This window comes from Ambystoma mexicanum, chromosome 1p (assembly GCF_040938575.1).
Source record: "Ambystoma mexicanum isolate Mex_15411 chromosome 1p, UKY_AmexF1_1, whole genome shotgun sequence".
In the NCBI taxonomy this organism is placed as follows: Eukaryota; Metazoa; Chordata; class Amphibia; order Caudata; family Ambystomatidae; genus Ambystoma; species Ambystoma mexicanum.
The window spans coordinates 665,643,784-665,658,818 of record NC_090921.1 but is presented as its reverse complement, the minus strand read 5'-3'; positions in this window follow the sequence as shown (position 1 = coordinate 665,658,818).

Sequence of the window (15,035 nt, the reverse complement as noted above, 5' to 3'; positions counted from 1 at the left end):
TGCGCTGAAAAACTATAGCCCATGATTTAATTGGGTAATTCCTTTTGTCCTGTTCACCCTGACTTCCTTAAAGGATAGTTCCGGGACTTTTTTTTTTATTGTCCCTACGGTTCGGCCATGTGTTTTTAAGCATAAATCGGTAGATCGTAGAAAACTTTCCTATGGACCTTACCGGACTTTTCGCCCATTAACGCACTCGAAATCAGCTGCCATTTTGTGATAATCCTATCACTTTCCGCATCGCCCTGGCTGACCTGCTTTTGCGGCACTAAATCAAATCCCCCGCCCCTGAAACAGACTTTATCAAAACATTCATATTCCCCGCCTCTATCCGTGACGTGACTGTGCTGCGTAGGCAAACGCGCCCAGGCGTCTTCTATGCGACTCCACACAGAACCCGGAAACCAACACAGATCAGCTCACAACACAGCGCGCCACAATTCGGAATATGAAACTGTACTTTTAAATCAAACAGCAACACGGTACATTTGGTAAAGTACATTTGGATATCTAAATATGATTCAATTTGCTCGATTGTAGGAAGTGTCACCACCCAGAGATCTGAATCCACTACTAGGGGTGATGTTCTTGTAGAAGAAGCTCCGTCATCTCCCTGAAACATAGTACTTGCGTTAATAAAGAAGGAAGTATAGCGGATGTAATCACGTCATATGATCTCGCTTGATCGAACTGTCAGTATCCATACCTCAAAATGCATAAGAACATCAAGGGACGCTGTAACTGCGGTGCACACTTCTGCAAGCTGTTGCGCCGCCCCGTAAATGCATGCTCCCCCTTCTTCTTGGACTAATGCTCCATCGACTCCCTGAACCAAAGGACTTTCATTAGTAATGAACACAATATTGAAAAAAGAAGACACATAGGAGGGCGACGACAGAAGGACATATCAATGGCTAAAAACGAAAGAATCATTGTGTGTAACAATCACGCTACAAGAATGCAAGATCTGATGATCTCCATCGATGGAACTGTCTGGAAACGTACCTCGAGCATCTGAGTGACATCAACGGTTGTCGTCAATGCGTTGGACTCCTCAGCATCTCCCTGAAAGACAGTACTTGCATTATTTTGGATAACAATAATTATAATTGAAAACAAAGACTAGAGGACGAGTACTAGGGTGTACCATTAGGTAAAATAATTACACGATAAATTAAAAGTATTGATTTACATGCCTAAAACAAGTCAGTGGCAGAATAGCTAAGTAAGATTACCCGATAGGCGCTTGAAGTGGCTGATGACTGCAATAACGACACGGATGGAGAATCTTCCGCCTTCATATTGAGTGGATACATAAATGGGGAAATTATTGTTAGCTAATGCTACACACTACCGCAAGGCCGAGAGCTAAATCCGTAAACTTGACTCACCAGTGGAGGGATGTGGACGAATAGAGTGGGAATAGCGGTTGAGAGCAATTTTCGCCTCGCTCGCGGTGTTTTCTTCTTTATTAGCAATGATGTGGAGTACATGTCTGAGCTAAAGTGCCTGCTGCAGATGCGGTATCGATCACCCCTCTTGTCCGCAAAGACTTCTAGGACTCTACTTTCAAGCTCAGACGGTGGATATCCGCAATATCGGACCCATTCTCTTATCTGATCTATTGTCTTAGGGAAAACATGCATTATAGTACCTTCAGATTTATTATGGGTCTTCGAAGGGCAACCGCCAATGGAACAGGCAGGCATTGTGGAAAGTTCTGAAAAGTAAAGATCAACAATTCTCAATGAATACCAATGTGTTAAAAAATTAAATTACACATAAAAGGTCCAATGCTTGGTTCGTTTTGGTTCTTGGAACTATACACGTTATTCACATGCGGATAAGTATTTGAATAACTTTAAGAAAATTGAAAAATAATTTGACTAAACTCAGAACATGTGACTAGTTCCTTGCATGTACTGTCTTGAACGAAAAGAAAACATGGATGCAATTTGATGACTACTAGCAAATAGATATAAATGAACAAATTGGACGCAAAATGATTATGGTACATGGCCTTACCTTGACGAACAAACAGTTAGATGCAGGGATCAGAGTAGTTTCTTGTCGTAGAACAGGGAGCAGTTCACAGGTTGCAAACTGACGAGTTTGCTCGAAGTGGTCACGGAAGTTCACAGAGACGAAGAGCAGATAACCAGCACCTTCGCGGGTTGACTAGCAAAGCGCAAAGAAGTTCTCATTCGAAATATGAAGTGGGTTATAAAGAATTCGAAACAGGGGTGTGTTTGTGAATGAATGACGTGTATATGTCATGGCATTATGCGGTTTGAAGGGGGGTGGCCAGCGTGAGGGAGGATGCTTGGCAGGAGACACGGGGTCTGGAGGTAGACATGGGAACAACAACCCATGCTCTATTGACCACTTTGAAGTGTACATGGTCTTTGGCACCTCTTGGCCTTTATCGCTCCCTGACAGCTCCACTTGCCAGCGCAAGTACCCCGGTGCGAACTGCCTTTGATAGGGCGGGGGGTGGATTGGGGCGGTGGTCGTGCAGACAAGACACAGGAAGACTCGTGAATGGAGACACACTTATGTGGATTGAAGGGGGGCGGCCAGCGTGAGGGAGGATGCTTGGCAGGAGACACGGGGTCTGGAGGTAGACATGGGAACAACAACCCATGCTCTATAGACCACTTTGAAGTGTACATGGTCTTTGGCACCTCTTGGCCTTTATCGCTCCCTGACAGCTCCACTTTCCAGCGCAAGTACCCCGGTGCGAACTGCCTTTGATAGGGCGGGGGGTGGATTGGGGCGGTGGTCGTGCAGACAAGACACAGGAAGACTCGTGAATGGAGACACACTTATGTGGATTGAAGGTGGGCGGCCAGCGTGAGGGAGGATGCTTGGCAGGAGACATGTGGTGTGACAAGACAAGGCACAGGAAGACTATTCAATGGAGACACACTAGATTCATTTAAAAAATCAAAACAACCATTGTTAAAATATATGTTGGGTTTTATTTTAGATCTTAATTTCAATTGAACATAAATAATAAACATTACACATTGTAAAGTTCCGGTTGCAGCCCATCCAGGGAAAATCCGCGGTATTGTCCACTGTCGCTGGGGAAATGTTGTCTAATGGCAAGTACCGCACAGGCAGGTATTACTCTCCGAACGCGGTGTCCGAACCTCCCGTGAAGCCACCAAGTGAAGCAACGATAGGCCACCAGCCTGTACCACCTGTGAAAAAGAAAGATGCAATGGAACCAATTTACATGCGTTCGAATGATATGTAGATGTAATTTTATATGTGGGAGACGACCATGAAATAGTAGTGGCATCACTGACATCACAACCAGAGTATACTTACTCGTTACTCGGATTACGCGGACGAACAGTACCGCGAAGTTCGTGCATAAGCACCATCATCATCCTCAACACGGTCCGTGAGAGGCAGGCTTCCCTGAACTCTGGCAGCTCGGTGATGCATTGCGGACTTGGCTCACCTTCCGAAATGTAGGCCAAGCACCCGGAATTTTCACGGCAGCAGCAGTTCTGCTCCTCAGTTGGCATTAGCTCGCACCGATTGCACGTGCACCAGGTGGAGACGCCGTCCATGCGACATGGTCCAGGCTCTTCATCCGTTGACTGGTCCTCCCAACTGCCGTCCGAATCCCCATCGTTTTCTCGTGCTTGCCTTTCCAGTAGTTCCTCCTCGGTGTACTCGGGCTCGTACATATACGGCATTATTGTAGCCATTGTGTGGTAAAGAAAGTAAAATAATTTACAGAGATGGTACAGGTGTTCACAAGGCCTAGAAGCGGCGAAGGTAGCTGACCAGAGCACAGAAACGAGTGACAGAATACTCAAAGTAACACAGAGAGAGGAATGGAATCGGAAATCGGCTGCTGTGTGTTGTGAAACGGTGTGTTTATACTTATTGAGGAAAGAGGCGTCCTGCCATTTCCATGGCGACACGTCATTAGCTGAGGCGCAGCGATTGTTGACACGAAACGTGCTTTGGCGTTGGGAAATGGGCGGTACGCGTCTGCTGATGTCAGACTCAGGGGCGGGGGATTTGATTTAGTGCCGCAAAAGCAGGTCAGCCAGGGCGATGCGGAAAGTGATAGGATTATCACAAAATGGCAGCTGATTTCGAGTGCGTTAATGGGCGAAAAGTCGGGTAAGGTCCATAGGAAAGTTTTCTACGATCTACCGATTTATGCTTAAAAACACATGGCCGAACCGTAGGGACAATAAAAAAAAAGTCCCGGAACTATCCTTTAAGGAAGAGGGGTGTCGTTCTTAAATCAGTCCAATCTTTTTGTCCAACTTTTCCCAACACAGGCCTTTAAGTGGATGGAGGTCTAAAATCCAAAATTCTTCAATCACCCTAATTTTTCTGTCGGACTTCCCCAACCCCGACCAAAGTAGGGGCGGTCTAAAAACAAACTGCTAAATAACCCTGTGTTTATTTTAAACGAAAAGTGTGGGTGAAATCATAATTGCCATATGCAATTGTCCAAATCTGAAAAACCAAACTGCTAGCCTTTTAAGCGCACAGTGGAATCGAAATTGCACAGCACTACATTTGTAAATTGTGTACACTGACCAGTGCATATTTTTTCTTGAATTGAAATTGAAATAAAGTACTGTGATTTGTGTGTTTCCCCAATGTATTTGAATAATTGATGTATCTAACAAGAAGTTAATGGTGAGCCACAAAGAAGGTGGCGTGTGTAGTTTGTGCGATTTTTCTTAACATCTAATTCAAATAACATACATTTATTTCCCGTACACCTGGCTGTTTCTTGGCTCATTGGTAGCTCAAGTGGAGGGATCCAAGGGGTATTAGGTGATTTGGAGATAGGGCTGGATAAAAGAATCCATTAAACAGTTTGTTGCATAACTACTTGAGTGGGGAAGGAAGGAACTCCCTGTGTTGAGGGTGACCTACCAATAAACTGTTACAATAGACACACACACACACACACACGCGCACGAGTGAGGATTAATTGGAGTCATCAAAGGTGATAGTGAGATGTTCTGACCTTGGATCATTTCTGTGTCCCAATTTAGTCATTTTTATTATGGGGATGACTTCTTGGCTTCTGGTCTTTACCTTGTGGGTGACTGACCCAGAATTCCTGTCATTGTTTTATGGGTGAGAGGTTGCTGGAGCGTTTGGCATTGAGCCCAATGTAACCAGGGATACAAGAAGGGGCTTTGGGGACTCCACTGTGTACCCCTTCAGTTGTTCAATTTTGCTTATGTCATTAGTGCTTAAAAAGCAGAATGCCCAGTTCCTAGGGTCTTGCATGGGTCGAAATAAGGATTTGATGGGCAGGAGCTGCAAGTAGCTTCTGGGTATCAGGCATCACCTACTACGCAGAATCTACCCCTGGGGCACACAGCGCGTTGCAAATGTAGCTTCCACACTATAACAGTTTGCCCAATTTATATGACGTAATATGCTTTAAAAAATGTCTCCTGAATGTTCAATGTTCCTTTCTGCACATACCCAACCATGCAGAGGTGATGTCAGGTAGGTATGTTTGAATGGCACCAGCTGCCCTGGAAAGTCAAGTGTAGCTCCTGGTGGCGATTTGTCTGAAGCAAAAGAGGTTCTTCTAGGCTACATGAGGAGCTAAATAGATCCCAGCTGCTGGCAATTTCTAACCCTGGTCTTGTATTTGTTTCCTGTGTTGGTGATGCGCAGGTAGAGCTAAGTGCTATCTTCGATAGGTGACCAAGAGACTTACTGAGTCATGAGTGGCTGAGTCAGTTGTGAATGTTTTTTGATCTTCAGCAGGGATGGGGTAGATGTTCATGAGATGTAGTAATCCTCCTTATATGGCACCTGAACGCTGAAAGCAGTTGAAGAGCAAGAGGAGGAGTGTGAGACATTAAAATTATGTGGAGACAAATCACATGAACAATTGTAAGGAGCATTCTAAGACCCAAGACAAAGTTGCATCCTGTGTTCAGCAGTGTTAACGTCCATGGTGAGGTCTAGACGTTATAGCAAGCACGCTGTGTCTTTTCCTGCTGATTTTAAATGATTGCCTCAGATTTAACAGAAGAGTTGTTGTATTCTGTGTGTAGGTATATGTGGCAATGCAAGGTTAGGCCTCATGGAATGCGATGAGCTATGCTGGAACCTGGGGAACTACAGGGTTCCAAGAAAGGCCGTTAGAGGACTTGGAGCTGAGACAGTAAGTAGTATGGATGCTAGTGACCTACTCTCCCACCTCTTACCTATGTAACCTGTAACTAAGAAGAAATAAAGAAATAACTAAGAAGAAATGACGCATTCTGTTCTTTTGCACTTACCTGGGTCAGTCTGGTTCCTGCTCCTTGTTCACTTACCTGACCCAGACACATCATGAGTCTTTCTATAACATGCCTTGAGTAGATCATGAGGGTGCAGGGTCAAGAAGTCCATGACTGTGGAGGTGGACCTGGAGTTGGGCAACCACGGTGTGCATAGTCCTTTGACAGAAGGGAATAGGTCATATGAAATGAATTTCAAAATGTTTTGATTAATCAATTTGTTGCAGCACTGAAAACCATCAAAAGAACCTGGATATAATGCCGTGTTCATAATGGCTTTATGTTACCACCAACTCTGAGTAAATGCAAAGAACTCTGAAATGAAAAGAATTATTCCAGAACGGACACATAACGCTAACATGTTTCAAGGTGCACCCCCTTCAGGATAATATCCACGTCCATAAAGACATACTTTTTTGAGTGAAATGTCTGACAAGACACAAAAAGCCGACACTCAACCAGGAAGCACTTTTATGGTTCCTCATAGGCACTTTTTATCCGCTGAGACTTTTTGTCTCAGCGGATAAAAGGTTCCTATGAGAAACCATACAAGTGGCTCCTGGTCGTGTGGCAGCTTTTTTTTGTCTTGTCAGACTTTTCATCTTAAATGTTTATTTTGCATCTGCTACAGGGGAATTTAGTATTGATTCAATTTAGTTTGTGTCCTTCATTCAATTTGATACTGTTCTCTGGTGTTTTACTTTGTTTAATTCAGCAATGCCTGCTGTCTGCGATGGTTTGAGGAAGGCATTTTTGTGGTCCGATCAGTAGGCTTAGGGTGAGCTGTGGTGTTTAGTCTAAAGCTAGATAATGACAGAGGGAAAATGAGGGGCCGGAAGATGAGATTACGTTAATTAGACAGTGATGCTTCCTCGAGTTCTGGCTGTAGACATCCCACCCAGGTCCTCCTTTTACAGTTAACCCTGCGCATACGGATAACAATCACAGGACAGCATACAGTGTGCCATTTCTGAATCTATGGAATACAGGTCAGAGATGCTATAGAAGGGTGAGGAGCCTGGATCAATGTGTACCCATTGACAATTCCACGACTTTGCATAGCCCTGCGGCACTACTTGGTCTTTTCTAAAGGAATCTGTCATGCACCCCCATTGCACGGTTCTTGTATGCAATGGGAGTTGTGAAAAGGATTCATTTTCCTGCTATGTCCACCGCCCACCTGTCTCTCTGGAGATTGGACAAAACCCCAGACCCGCCAAACTTTCCTTTGTCCTCCCCCTCACTCCATTCCTCACTGTTCGGCAGATTTGGGTAATCCTTGGAAACCCCATCACTCCAGTCACCACCTTTCCCCCTCCCCTACGACACTCGGCATTCAGCTCGACCACCTCCTCGACCCTCCCCTTCCACGCTGGCTGGTCCGTTTGGACCCCTTTCTCTGTCCATGTTTTGTAGAGAGGTTGTTTCACACTGGATGTGCAAAACGTTCTCTTTAGAATACATGTCACGGGCCGGCCCTGCCACTCCTGTTGATCGCTATACCAGATCCCTATACCAAGTCAATGGTTAATATTATAGCTATACAAAGTCCTAAACAACTTACTAAATTCAACCTCAAAGACACTCCCTCCCTCAAAGCCTTTTTGAGATCAGCTAGTGCTCACTTCCAAAAAGAGGACCCTGAAACACTTGCCTAACTGAGGATTTAAGCATGATACAAACAGACAATTTCATGCGTAGCCCATTAGTGTGGTGGCCTTGAAGCCGAAAGAGGAGATGCTTTTTAGGCGAGAAAGAGGAGATGCTTTTTAGGCGAGAGGGATGAGCCAACATGCCAAAGGCAGCAGAGAGATCAAGGAGTTTGAGGATCAGGAGAGGTGAGGGTGGTGCGCAGTTATCAGAAAGTTGGAGGCATGGACAAGAGCGTTTTCAGTGGAGTGTTTACTCTGGAATCTTGATGGAAGAAGATTGAAGAGTGAGTGGGCTTCCAGTTACTTCAATATGCTCAAGGATTGTTGAGCGGTGGGGCATGAGAAAGACAGGTCTGTAGAAGGAGGTATTGTTGGGAGCAGCAGCTGCTTTCTTCAGTATGGGGATGACAATAGCTGTTGTATAGCAGACAGGGAAGATACTTATGAAGAGGGATAGGTCGAAGAGGGGTGTGAGGTGGGAAGAGGTGATGGGTACTAATAATTTGTGGTGTGAAGGGATTGATGGGAGCACATTATAGGTTGTCTGAGTGGAGGATGGGTAAGAGAACTATGGCACAGGTGGGAGTGAGGTTCATGCATGCTGTGTGGGCAGCCGCTGGGTGCCGCAGCCTTTTCTTATCGGCTCTTTGTTGCGCGACAGAAAGTGCTGCAGACCAGCCTACATAAGGCTGCATCCATCTGACGGGGAGACCAGGACAACTGGATGCTTGAGGAGTAGGGGGGGTTGTTGCAGTGGCGTGTCCAGACTCTTTTGAGTGGGGTGGCCCAAGTGGGGCACTAATTTATGCAGGGGTGGCATAAAGTAAGAGCACACACACAAAAAATTATCATAGTTTAGGATAATGTGCTGGCACCGGGGCACCGGGGATGACCAATCAGATTCCAGGGGTTGCACGTGCCACCCCAGGTCACTCCCTGGACACGCCACTGGGATGTTGGCCAGTGGGAGGACACAGACTCACTGGTGAGGCGGGGGGCAGGACTCATCACATGGCAGATGGCCTCCTGTGAGGCCGGATGGTCACTACATGCTGTGTTATGATGCAATTCTCGCCTGGTTACACTGTCGTGGATGTTTGGTCCCCGTTTATACCCCGCCTTATCTGTATCCTTTATACATCTGTCCAGTGCGTTTGTGGTTTATGTCCTATCCCTTGTAACTGAAGTGTACACTTTGCCATTATTATTCTGTATTATATATATATTCATGTGTTCTGCTTTGCCATTTAGGGACTGGGAAAGCAATCGTTGCATGGTTCGGCTGAAGCAGGGGTAAGGCTGGGCCAATGTAAAGGGCAACAGAGGGCTGTGACAATCCGAATAGGAACTGTTTAGGAGAAGGTGCCTTCATTCACCCTCTTCCTCCTCCCCTTAAACATGCTGTGAGCCAGTGGCCTAGCAGAATTAGAGGCATCCATTTTAATTTTAGTAAATGGTTTCGTTCCGCTAGGTGACGTATGGTCCTTCATCATTTCGGCCTGGAAGCTTCCTCCCATTGCATAATTGAGATCCAGTTGGTTCCCCACTGACACGTCACCTGTGGCGGAAGGAGGAAGTTCTCATTAAAATACTGAAACCATCACAGAGGCCAGGTGATTGGTTAAATAGTTAAAACGACTGAATTCATATTCGTTTCCCGCTTCTGAATAATGTCATACTCAGTGGAATGTGGAAGCAGGCGGATTAGGACATTTTTAGACATTCTAATTGAATGACTTTACAGTGATCGCGACCTGCGCCCTGCTTAATGTATGCCGAAATGTTTTTAGAGAGGGACTCTGATATGGGGAAAGAAAAAATAATTCGCAAGGCCTTGATAAAAAATAACTTACACTTAGATTACTATCTCTCGATATTGAAACATATTTGGCAACTACGTGAAGTCCTATGCTGGCCAGGCTATGAGTATTATCCATTGTTTACGTAATGTTTCTCAATATAGAACTAGGTGGTTTGATTGCATTATTCATTTACTGATGGGAATCTTGCATGCAATGGATTTCTTTGTTGGGAATCGCATTAGGATTCCCCTTGTAGTGTTTAATGAACTCTATGCATCATTTATTTTCATCTGTTTTTGTATCATGCGTTATATACTATATAACGGCCTTGCTGACATGGTAGGGGTTAACGGGGCCGGTGGAGCTGCCGGCCCCGTTAACCCCCCACCGCCTCATGACGAGGTCCGCTTGCGGGACCCGCTAAGGACGCCTGGTAAAACCAGGCGTCCTTAGCGGGTCCCGCGGGGGGACCAGCATGCTAACAACGGGACGGTCATTAACGGGCCTGTTGTTAGCATGCTCCCCATTCCCATTGAGGCCTATGGGGGCTCGAATGGGGATGCACAGGGTCTGGGTTCCCTGAATGGGGAAATACCGGGCTCTCCAAGGTCGGAATGGCCCGGTATTTCCCCATTCAGGGAACCCGGACCCGGTATGGGGGTAGCCATGCCGCTAAAGGTGGCATGGCTACCGCCATACTCGGAATGAGCCCCAAAGTCTAAAATGCCATTTAAGACCTGTTACACTTTCGAAGACCATTGGTCCCCAGGGATGCCCCGCCTTGTCTGTATGCCCTATATATGTTCCTGACGTGTTTGTATGTTTTATCCCTGGAAAAGACATGTTTTCTAGTTACTAAGAATTCTCATTAATGACAACAGATTCCACCGTTTATCTACAGGCTGCATATGAAGTGTACGTTCTGCAGTTATTTTTTTGTTGCATATATAATGTTACATAATAAAAAAAACATGTGCGTTCACTTAGCAAAGCAAACTCTGTTAGCAAGGGGCGGAACAGGAACGGAAAAGAACAACAGATGATCAGCCCAGGATTAGTCAAGTAATAACCCTCCTTTTCTCGTCACCAACGCCCATCCGGGAAAGCACAGGAGTGAGACACGCAGGGGCAGCGTGTGCAATGGCGGTGCCTTGGGCCCTTTCCTCACCAGGGAGACCTCACTCTCGGAGGGATAGATCACGTGCTCGCCGCTCGGTTACATATAGACATTTTCTTTATTCTTGGCGCGCTTTGGGCCCAGGTGGAGTAAATCATGTTTCTCAGGTCCGTTGCCTCCAGCACGCACCCTTTCCATATACAGGGTTTATATATACCAGTAGTGAGCATAAAACCTCACACTTCACTCTGACGTAACAGGGAGAACCAATCACTGAAAAGCACAGGATTTCTTCTCTGTAGTAGACCTGCAAGGCACCGACTGGCGACCTGGGAAACTGGCATTGCCTGCCGTGCACCCGGGTCTGTTCCTGGCACACACTGTCAGATTCCTGGCACACACTGACAGATTCCTACTGCCTCCATGGGCATAGAATATGGGGGGCGGGGGGTAGGGGGATTACGAATCCCCCCACAATTTTAAGTGGGGGGATACAATGGCATTTATCCCCCCCATTTACCCCCAGTTTGTGTGTATTTCTGCTGCACCAGTTTGTGTGTTTGCAGGGTGTCCCTGTGCAGTGATGTGGGCAAACTTCAGAGTCTGAAGTTTGCACGCAGTTCAGACACTGGCGTAAGAGGGCCCCCCGCAGCCCCTGTGGTCCAGGGGGGCCCGCTAGCACATGTCCTGGGAGATGCCCCCTGGAGAAAAAAAATAAAACATATATTTTTCCATTTTTTTTTTAATAAAATGTTTCTTTTTGTAGTCACTCTGCATTTATAAAGAAATTATTTCTGTAACAGCTTGAGGCCTCCATGTCATGGGGTGGGGAGCCCTATGACTTAAAAAAGAAATAGTTTATTTTTGAAGGCACTCTGCCTTCATAAAGAAATTATTTCCGTTAAGAATCGGTCCTTAATGGAAATAATTTCAGAAGAGTGACCTCAAAAAGAAACAATCTCTTTTTGAAGTAATAGGGCTCCCCTCAACCCTAACCCCATAACGTGTGTGTATCTGAGTGTATTATGAAAGGGTGTAAACTTAAACGTTTAGGTGGCTGCCTGTGTGAGTGTATGGTGAAAGGGTGCACACAAATGTATGGATGGCTGGGTGTGCGTGTGTGCATGTATGGTGAAAGGGTGAACACTTAAATGTATGGGTGGCTGCCTGAGTGTGCCTGCATAGTCAAAGGGTGCACACTTAAATGTATAGGTGGGTGCCTGGCTGGGTGTGCCTCTATGGTGAAAGGGTGCACACTTAAATGTTCGGATGGCTGCTTGGGTGTGCCTGCATGGTGAACATAGCCCAAAATTTCAGGGGGGCATGGGAGGTGCTGAAGCCCAGTCAACTCAATGGTGTTACGCCACTACTTGTGTTTAATGTCTTGATTACTTATTGGTAATTGTCATTACTCCTAGCCCTATTCTTCCTCGTCCCTGTACTTGTGTATGAGGCAGTACTTGTGTATGAGGCACTCTGCCTCATACACAAGTACTGGGATGAGGTAGAGTTAATGCCTGATTTAGCTACCGGTAATCTTCATTACTCCTAGTCCCACTCTTCCTTAACCCAATACTTACCTATGAGGCAAGGAGCCTCATACGTAAGCTCTGGGACAAGGTAGAAGGACGTGAAGGTAATTCTGGGCAAATGAGCTGATTTTGGAGGATGGGGAAGGAGGTGGGAGAGAGAGGGGATGTGTGGGGGTCAGGATTGTGCAATAAATCATGATGGTTGTCCATGTCCGGGCTAAGCAGGCATGATATGTGCTATTAGTGCCTAGTGAGGCATTTTGGTGCAGCCAGTCTAGTCATTCCTCAGTTTGGTATGACTTTTTTTTAACTGCGCATTTCTGATAAAGTAGACCTGCTAAGTATAATTACTTGGCTAGACTGGAATTTGGGTGCTTCCAGTCTAGCCATTTCTAACTGTGGCATTATATATTTTTCTAGACATCTGTGATAAAGGGATATTATATGATATAAAAATATCCACATGTTGAACCAAAGGGGGGTCCTACAACACCAGGAGGCAGGAGAGGAACACAGAAGGTTCCCCGGTATGCACTTTGGAGAGCGCCCCTGGTTGTAAGTTAAACGCGCGTCTTCCGCCTGAGAAGGACCGCCACGTGTGTGAAAATTCTAACATGAGGGTGAGGCCTCCTGGAAACAGCCAAATCAATGATGCTGAAACCGAACAAGAAGGCAGCACACTAGCAAGTGCGAGTCTAAGATAGCCCTGATGAAAGTGGGTTAATGACTCTACATCACTGACACCGGTAGGCCTTTGTCTGTGCCCTGGCAAATACAAGCGAAGAAACAGGAACTTGATGCCAGGCCACAGATTGATCCTCCAATAAATCAAGAGAGCGGACCACGATATCTTTTACACTATGAATGGAGTTCAAGAAATCAAAATAACTCTTTTCTAGTGTACAAGAGAATTTACCTTGCTACCTCGGGCCATTCACCTTTTAACTGTGTTACTAGGGAGACACACACAACTGTTCTCTGGCAAAACTGTTTGTCCTTTGACCAGAACTTTTAAATACTGCTTTCCATAGAAAACAAATAAAATTGGCATATATTTCATTTGGAAAGCAGTCAATGCACATGGGAAAAGGGCAAAAACAAAAACCCAAAACATTGGGAAATTATAATTTATCACAAACTAATTCACCTGAATCACAATGTGGGACCATGATATGATATAAGTCATTTATAACAGGCCTGTACACAAGTGTTTCTAGGCACCACAGGACAAGGGAGGGAAAATAGAGGGAGAACAAGACAACCAATCTTACTAGGCCTCGTGTCATTCAGATTGTGCAAGTGCGAGAATGAGAAATGGGAGGGGGAGTGCAAGGAAGAGGGGAGGAGAAAACAGAGCAGTAATGCTCTGAGTGGGTGCAGTCAGGGCAGCGTGGCTCTGTGTAGTTCAAGGAGAACAAGGGACTGTATGGTTACAGTTACAGCCCCTTTGTGCGTGGTAGGCCTGGAGGCAGAGGGTGACTGATCAAAAAAGAGCCTGCACAAGGTGAGACTCTGAGGGTAGCCAAGCAACCAGTCGGTACAGCCGACAGGTAGGTCTGGTGGGTCAGCAGGGGAGGTAGAGAGAGAAAGCAGAGGAGAAGAGGAATGTTTTGAGCTGCTTCTGGAACTTCAGGTGGTCTGCTCACGTGTGAGAGGGACAGGATGGCCATTCCAGAGGGAGGCATCTGCAAAGGAGAGAGATCTACCCCCCACTCTCTGCCTGGAGAAGCGTATACCCTTATAGAGTTGGAGATGTCTGGGGGAAGGGCTCGAGAAGGAAGGTATTTTGGAAGAGAGTTTTGAATGTAGTGTGGTCCCTGGCCCCAGAAAGCCTTGTGGACAATGCAAAGGGTCTTGAACCTGATCCTTGCAGCCACTGGGAGCCAGTGGAGAGATTTCAGGGCTGGAGAGATACAATCCCTCAGCTTGAGGTCAAGGATAAGTCTCTCAGTCCTGTTCTGGATTAGTGGCAGAGGGCCGAGAGTAGAGGAGGGCAGATTGAGAAAGAGGTTGTTGCATTAGGCCAACCTAGACCGAAACAGGGCTCTGGAGACCGTGAGATTCTGGTGGAAAGTGAGAAAGGGAAGAGTCCCTTTGAGGAGGAGCAGCTAGTAGTGGGACTTCTTGGCGACGTCCGAGATGTGAGGAGAGAAAGAGAGAGGTTGTTTGCCTCGAAGGAAGGTGAAGGAAGAGGGCCCAAGGTGGGCGGCCAGAGTGAGTGAGGGAAAGCAGGGGCAGGGATCCCAATGAAAATGATCTCCATTTTACTGACATTAAGGCAGAGATTGTAGGAGGTGCACCAATCCTGAATTGCGGATAGGTGGCAAATAGAAAGAGACCAAGTTGGACCTGGAGGGGCAGTCCATGAGGAAGGAGGTTGGCCACTCCAGGGCCTGATCTGTGATGCCCAGGTTCTCACGTAGTTGATTGATCAGGATGGTGTGGTTGACTGTGTCGAAAGTAGAGGAAAGATCAAGGAGGATTAGCAAAGAAGGAATGCTGGAATCAAGGTTAGAGAGCAGATCTTCACAGGTGTTCAGCAGAGCAGTTTCTGTGCCTCCGCCAGCTGTAAAGCCAGGCTGATAGTCATGGAGACAACCAACAGATTCAGTGTGGAGAGTAAGCTGGGAGAT